Below are 7,302 nucleotides of genomic sequence, written 5' to 3'. Positions count from 1 at the left end.
GAGTGGTGACGAGGAAAGGTGCTGAGGATGGGGAGGATTGGTGGAGAGGAAAGGTGCTGAGGATGGGGAGGAGTGGTGGAGAGGAAAGGTGATGAGGATGAGGAGGAGTGGTGGAGAGGAAAGGTGCTGAGGATGAGGAGGAGTGGTGGCGAGGAAAGGTGCTGAGGATGAGTAATGGTGGCGAGGAAAGGTGCTGAGGATGGGGAGGAGGGGTGGAGAGGAAAGGTGCTGAGGATGGGGAGGAGTGGTGGAGAGGAAAGGTGCTGAGGATGAGGAGGAGTGGTGGCGAGGAAAGGTGCTGAGAATGAAGAGTAGTGGTGGAGAGGAAAGGTGCTGTGGATGAGGAGTGGTGGAGAGGAAAGGTGCTGAGGATGGGGAGTAGTGGTGGAGAGGAAAGGTGCTGAGGATGAGGAGGCGTGGTGGCGAGGAAAGGTGCTGTGGATGAGAAGTGGTGGAGAGAAAAGGTGCTAAGGATGAAGTGGACTGGTGGCGAGGAAAGGTGCTGAGGATGAGGAGTGGTGGCGAGTAAAGGTGCTGAGGATGAGGAGGAGTGGTGGAGAGGAAAGATGCTGAGGATGGGGAGGAGTGGTGGAGAGGAAAGGTGCTGAGGATGGGGAGGAGTGGTGGCGAGGAAAGGTGCTGTGGATGAGGAGTGGTGGAGAGGAAAGGTGCTAAGGATGAAGTGGACTGGTGACGAGGAAAGGTGCTGAGGATGAGGAGTGGTGGCGAGTAAAGGTGCTGAGGATGAGGAGGAGTGTGGGAGAGGAAAGGTGCTGAGGATGGGGAGGAGTGGTGGAGAGGAAAGGTGCTGAGGATGAGGAGGAGTGGTGGCGAGGAAAGGTGCTGTGGATGAGGAGTGGTGGAGAGGAAAGGTGCTAAGGATGAAGTGGACTGGTGGCGAGGAAAGGTGCTGAGGATGAGGAGTGGTGGCGAGTAAAGGTGCTGAGGTTGAGGATGAGTGGTGGAGAGGAAAGGTGCTGAGGATGAGGAGGAGTGGTGGCGAGGAAAAGGCAATGAGGATGGGGATAAGTGGTCGAGAGGAAAGGTGCTGAGGATGAGGTATAGTGGTGGAGAGGAAAGGTGCTGAGGATGGGGAGGAGTGGTGGAGAGGAAAGGTGCTGAGGATGAGGAGGAGTGGTGGCGAGGAAAGGTGCTGAGGATGAGGAGGAGTGGTGGTGAGGAAAGGTGCTGAGGATGAAGAGGAGTAGTGGAGAATTAAGGTGCTGAGGATGTGAAGGAGTGGTGGTGAGGAATGGTGCTGAGGATGAGGAGGAGTGGTGGCGAGGAAAAGGCGCTGAAGTTAAGGAGGCTTGGTGGAGAGCAAAGGTGCTGAGGATGAGGAGGACTGGTGGAGAGAAAAGGTGCTGAGGATGAGGCAGTGTGGTTAAGAGGAAAGGTGCTGAGGATGAGGAGATGTGGTGGAGAGGAAAGGTTCTGAGGATGAGGAGAATTGGTGGAGAGGATAGGTGCTGAGGGGGAGGAGGAGTGGTGGCGAGGAAAGGTGCTGAGGAACAGGAGCAGTGGTAGCGAGGTAAGGTGCTGAGTATGAGGAGGAATGGTGGAGAGGAAAGGAACTGAGGATGAGGAGGCATGGTGGAGAGCAAAGGTGCTGAGGATGAGGAGGAGTGGTGGAGAGAAAAGGTGCTGAGGATGAGGCAGAGTGGTGGAGAGGAAAGGTGCTGAAGAACAGGAGCAGTGGTAGCGAGGTAAGGTGCTGAGTATGAGGAGGAGTGGTGGAGAGGAAAGGTACTGAGGATGAGGAGGCATGGTGGAGAGCAAAGGTCCTGAGGATGAGGCAGAGTGGTGGAGAGGAAAGGGAGTAGTGGAGAGGAAAGGTGCTGAGGATGAGGAGAAGTGGTGGCGAGGAAAGGTGATGAGGAGAGGTGGCAAGGAAAGGCACTGAGGATGAGGAGGAGTGGTGGCAAAGAAAGTTGCTGAGGAACAGGAGCAGTGGTAGCGAGGTAAAGTGCTGAGGATGAGGAGGAGTGGTGGAGAGGAAAGGTGCTGAGAATGAGGAGGTGTGGTGGAGAGTAAAGTTGTTGAGGATGAGGAGTGGTGGAGAGGGAAGGTGCTGAGGATGAGGAGGAGTGGTGGAGAGGAAAGGTGCTGAGTATGAGGAGGAGTGGTGACGAGGAAAGGTGCTGAGGATGGGGAGGATTGGTGGAGAGGAAAGGTGCTGAGGATGGGGAGGAGTGGTGGAGAGAAAAGGTGCTGAGGATGAGGAGGAGCGGTGGAGAGGAAAGGTGCTGAGGATGAGGAGGAGTGGTGGCGAGGAAAGGTGCTGAGGATGAGAAGGAGTGGTGGAGAGGAAAGGTGCTGAAGATGAGGAGGAGTGGTGGCGAGGAAAAGGCGATGAGGATGGGGATAAGTGGTCGAGAGGAAAGGTGCTGAGGATGAGGAGGAGTGGTGGAGAGGAAAAGTGCTGAGGATGAGGAGGAGTGGTGGAGAGGAAAGGTTCTGAGGATGAGGAGGAGTGGTGGCGAGGAAAAGGCGCTGAGGATGAGGAGGAGTGGTGGAGAGGAAAGGTGCTGAGGATGAGGAGGAGTGGTGGAGAGAAAAGGTGCTGAGGATGAGGCAGAGTGGTGGAGAGGAAAGGTGCTGAGGATGAGGAGGAGTGGTGGTGAGGATGAAGAGGAGTGGTGGAGAGGAAAGGTGCTGAGGATGTGAAGGAGTGGTGGTGAGGAAAGGTGCTGAGGATGAGGAGGAGTGGTGGCGAGGAAAAGGCGCTGAAGTTAAGGAGGCTTGGTGGAGAGCAAAGGTGCTGAGGAAGAGGCAGAGTGGTTAAGAGGAAAGGTGCTGAGGATGAGGTGGAGTGGTGGAGAGGAAAGGTGCTGAGGATGAGATGGAGAGGAAAGGTTCTGAGGTTGTGGAGATGTGGTGGAGAGGAAAGGTTCTGAGGATGAGGAGAATTGGTGGAGAGGATAGGTGCTGAGGGTGAGGAGGAGTGGTGGCGAGGAAAGGTGCTGAGGAACAGGAGCAGTGGTAGCGAGGTAAGGTGCTGAGGATGAGGTATAGTGGTGGAGAGGAAAGGTTCTTAGGATGGGGAGGAGTGGTGGAGAGGAAAGTTGCTGAGGATGAGGAGGAGTGGTGGCGAGGAAAGGTGCTGAGGATGAGGAGGAGTGGTGGCGAGGAAAGGTGCTGAGGATGAAGAGGAGTGGTGGAGAGGAAAGGTACTGAGGATGAGGAGGCATGGTGGAGAGCAAAGGTGCTGAGGATGAGGAGGAGTGGTGGAGAGAAAAGGTGCTGAGGATGAGGCAGAGTGGTGGAGAGGAAAGGTGCTGAGGATGAGGAGGAGTGGTGGAGAGGAAAGGTGCTGAGGATGGGGAGGAGTGGTGGAGAGGAAAGGTGCTGAGGATAAAGAGGAGTGGTGGAGAAGAAAGGTGCTGAGGATGAGGAGGAGTGGTGGCGAGGAAAGGTGATGTGAAGGTCTGGTGGCAAGGAAAGGTGCTGAGGATGAGGAGAAGTGGTGCCGAGGAAAGGTGATGAGGAGGAGAGGTGGCAAGGAAAGGCACTGAGGATGAGGAGGAGTGGTGGAGAGGAAAGGTGCTGAGAATGAGGAGGCGTGGTGGAGAGTAAAGTTGTTGAGGATGAGGAGTGGTGGAGAGGGAAGGTGCTGAGGATGAGGAGGAGTGGTGGAGAGGAAAGGTGCTGAGTATGTGGAGGAGTGGTGACGAGGAAAGGTGCTGAGGATGGGGAGGATTGGTGGAGAGGAAAGGTGCTGAGGATGGGGAGGAGTGGTGGAGAGAAAAGGTGCTGAGGATGAGGAGGAGTGGTGGAGAGGAAAGGTGCTGAGGATGAGGAGGAGTGGTGGCGAGGAAAGGTGCTGAGGATGAGGAGGAGTGGTGGAGAGGAAAGGTGCTGAAGATGCGGAGGAGTGGTGGCGAGGAAAAGGCGATGAGGATGGGGATAAGTGGTCGAGAGGAAAGGTGCTGAGGATGAGGAGGAGTGGTGGAGAGGAAAGGTGCTGAGGATGAGGAGGAGTGGTGGAGAGAAAAGGTGCTGAGGATGAGGAGGAGTGGTGGAGAGGAAAGGTTCTGAAGATGAGGAGGAGTGGTGGCGAGGAAAAGGCGCTGAGGATGGGGAGAATTGGTCGAGAGGAAAGGTTCTGAGGATCAGGAGGAGTGGTGGAGAGGAAAGGTGTTGAGGATGAGGAGGAGTGGTGGAGAGGAAAGGTGCTGAGGATGAGGAGGAGTGGTGGAGAGGAAAGGTGCTGAGGATGAGGAGGAGTGGTGGAGAGGAAAGGTGCTGAGGATAAGGAGGAGTGGTGGAGAGAAAAGGTGCTGAGGATGAGGCAGAGTGGTGGAGAGGAAAGGTGCTGAGGATGAGGAGGAGTGGTGGCGAAGAAAGGTGCTGAGGATGAGGAGGAGTGGTGGCGAGGAAAGGTGATGAGGAGGAGAGGTGGCAAGGAAAGGCACTGAGGATGAGCAGGAGTGGTGACAAAGAAAGTTGCTGAGGAACAGGAGCAGTGGTAGCGAGGTAAGGTGCTGAGGATGAGGAGGAGTGGTGGAGAGGAAAGGTGCTGAGAATGAGGAGGCGTGGTGGAGAGGGAAGGTGCTGAGGATGAGGAGGAGTGGTGGAGAGGAAAGGTGCTGAGTATGAGGAGGAGTGGTGACGAGGAAAGGTGCTGAGGATGGGGAGGATTGGTGGAGAGGAAAGGTGCTGAGGATGGGGAGGAGTGGTGGAGAGGAAAGGTGCTGAGGATGAGGAGGAGTGGTGGAGAGGAAAGGTGCTGAGGATGAGGAGGAGTGGTGGCGAGGAAAGGTGCTGAGGATGAGGAGTGGTGGCGAGGAAAGGTGCTGAGGATGAGGAGGAGTGGTGGAGAGGAAAGGTGCTGAGGATGGGGAGGAGTGGTGGAGAGGAATGGTGCTGAGGATGAGGAGGAGTGGTGGCGAGGAAAGGTGCTGTGGATGAGGAGTGGTGGAGAGGAAAGGTGCTGAGGATGGGGAGGAGTGGTTAAGAGGAAGGGTGCGGATGATGGGGAGGCGTGGTGGAGAGGAAAGGTGCTGAGGATGAGGAGGAGTGGTGGCGAGGAAAGGTGCTGTGGTTGAGGAGTGGTGGAGAGGAAAGGTGCTAAGGATGAAGTGGACTGGTGGCGAGGAAAGGTGCTTATGATGAGGAGTGGTGGTGAGGAAAGGTGCTGAGGATGAGGAGGAGTGGTGGAGAGGAAAGGTGCTGAGGATGAGGAGGAGTGGTGGCGAGGAAAAGGCGATGAGGATGGGGATAAGTGGTCGAGAGGAAAGTGCTGAGGATGAGGAGGAGTGGTGGAGAGGAAAGGTGCTAAGGATGAGGAGGAGTAGTGGTGAGGAAAGGTTCTGAGGATGAGGAGGAGTGGTGGCGAGGAAAAGGCGCTGAGGATGGGGAGAATTGGTTGAGAGGAAAGGTGCTGAGGATGAGGAGGAGTGGTGGAGAGGATGAGGAGGAGTGGTGGAGAGGAAAGGTGCTGAGGATGAAGAGGAGTGGTGGAGAGAAAAGGTGCTGAGGATGAGGAGGAGTGGTGGAGAGGAAAGGTGCTGAGGATGAGGGGTAGTGGAGGGGAGTAGGTCTGGAGCTACTCTGAAACTGCACATTTTTTTTTTTTGTAGCCGCTCTGTGATCCTTTCGTTCGCACTTCTGCTAAGATACTCTCCCAGAGGACGGCGGCTTAGCGTTTGTACGGCTGCTAAAAACTCCCATGGTGCCTTACAGCCGTATACACGTTTCTGCAGGAATACAAGAGCCTCATTTGCATGAACCCACCCTTACCCGAATTTTCATGAACCCACCCTTAGCTGCATTTGCATGAACCCACCCTTAGCCGCATTTGCATGAACCCACCCTTAGACGCGTTTGCATGAACCCACCCTTAGCGACATTTGCATTAACCCACCCTTAGCCACATTTGCATGAACCCACCCTTACTGCATGAACTCACCCTTTCCCGCATTTGCATGAACCCACCCTTACCTCTGTTTACATGAACACACACCTACTGTATTTACACGCTTTTCCTCTCCACTGTTCCATCTTTTCAGTTATAAGGAGGTATAAATGTGGGATACACACAAGTCTACATTGTCCTACCTTCCGCCTTCTTGTAAATTGAAATCGGCACCACTGCACTTGGGGGCGTGGCCTCATGACTGGGGGTGTGGCTTTGTGGGAAATGCTGTGCCCGTGAGCCACACCTTCTGTTTTTGTCACTGTGGGAGCTGCTGGCACCGTCCCCAGTCCCTCTCTCCACAGAGTAGACACCACGCACATGCGCATGGAATTTATTCACCAGAGGCGTAACTAGGGTTATTGGAGCCCAGGGCAAAATTTAGAATGCCCTCCCCCCTCCAAAAAAAAAAAAGAAATCAAAAGCCTTACAAAGAAATTGTGTGCGCATGCTGGAAAAAAATGGGCATGGTCACATAACAGAAGGGGCGTGGCAACATGATTTTCTTTTCAATTCAACATGCAGCTTACCTGTATGATGGTTTCTCACAATATGGAACCTCTGATGAACACTATTCATGTACAGATGTTTCCACATTTATCTTGACGGTTAATAGGATTAACTGTGACTGGCCAGTCAGACTTAATCCTCTGCTGTAATGACTTAATCCCCTGCTGCATTGTTCTCTGTATTGTATCAGTGGCAAACGCAGGATTTTCGGGGGGGGGGGGGGGGGGTTTCCATATGTATGTATGAGTGTGTGTATATATATATTATATATGTTAAATGAATATATTTCCTGGAATTGTTATATGTAATTGGTACCAATTGTCTTTATTGCTCGTTAATTGCAGTCAATTTGACATTAGGTGTACTATCCGAATTGGGTATGCTACGGACACAGTCTCGACCCTGTGTCAGCCTCTCCAGATATATGTGTGATTGACATTTATTATATATCCTTGATTATGCCATGCAATAGTAATCCAATAACTTTATTATTCAGCACAGATACAGTCGTATAATGTTGCAGTTGTGTCACAGGTACTTATTGCATTAACAAGATATTGGCGCCACCTACGCTTTGGAGCGCCTTAAATTTGGCACACAACTGCATGTCACACATTGAGTTTGGCCGCAATTATACTTAACCGATTAGGTATATATCATTTGGTCAATATTGTTGTGGAGATGTATCTCCGTTTGGTCTGTACTAAGTATGTGTCATGATCTAAGTTGTCCGGCACAAATACTACACCTTGCTATAAATTCTCTTGTCTTTGTACTTTTATTTCATGTTTTCTATTTATTTATTTGGGTTTGTGGTTTATTTCACAATAAATGTTTTTTCTGTGTTTGTAAGGTCTCCCGGCAACGGCCTACGG

Source organism: Pseudophryne corroboree (assembly GCF_028390025.1).
Source record: "Pseudophryne corroboree isolate aPseCor3 chromosome 8 unlocalized genomic scaffold, aPseCor3.hap2 SUPER_8_unloc_1, whole genome shotgun sequence".
In the NCBI taxonomy this organism is placed as follows: Eukaryota; Metazoa; Chordata; class Amphibia; order Anura; family Myobatrachidae; genus Pseudophryne; species Pseudophryne corroboree.
Note: the sequence above shows the minus strand (reverse complement) of the source record.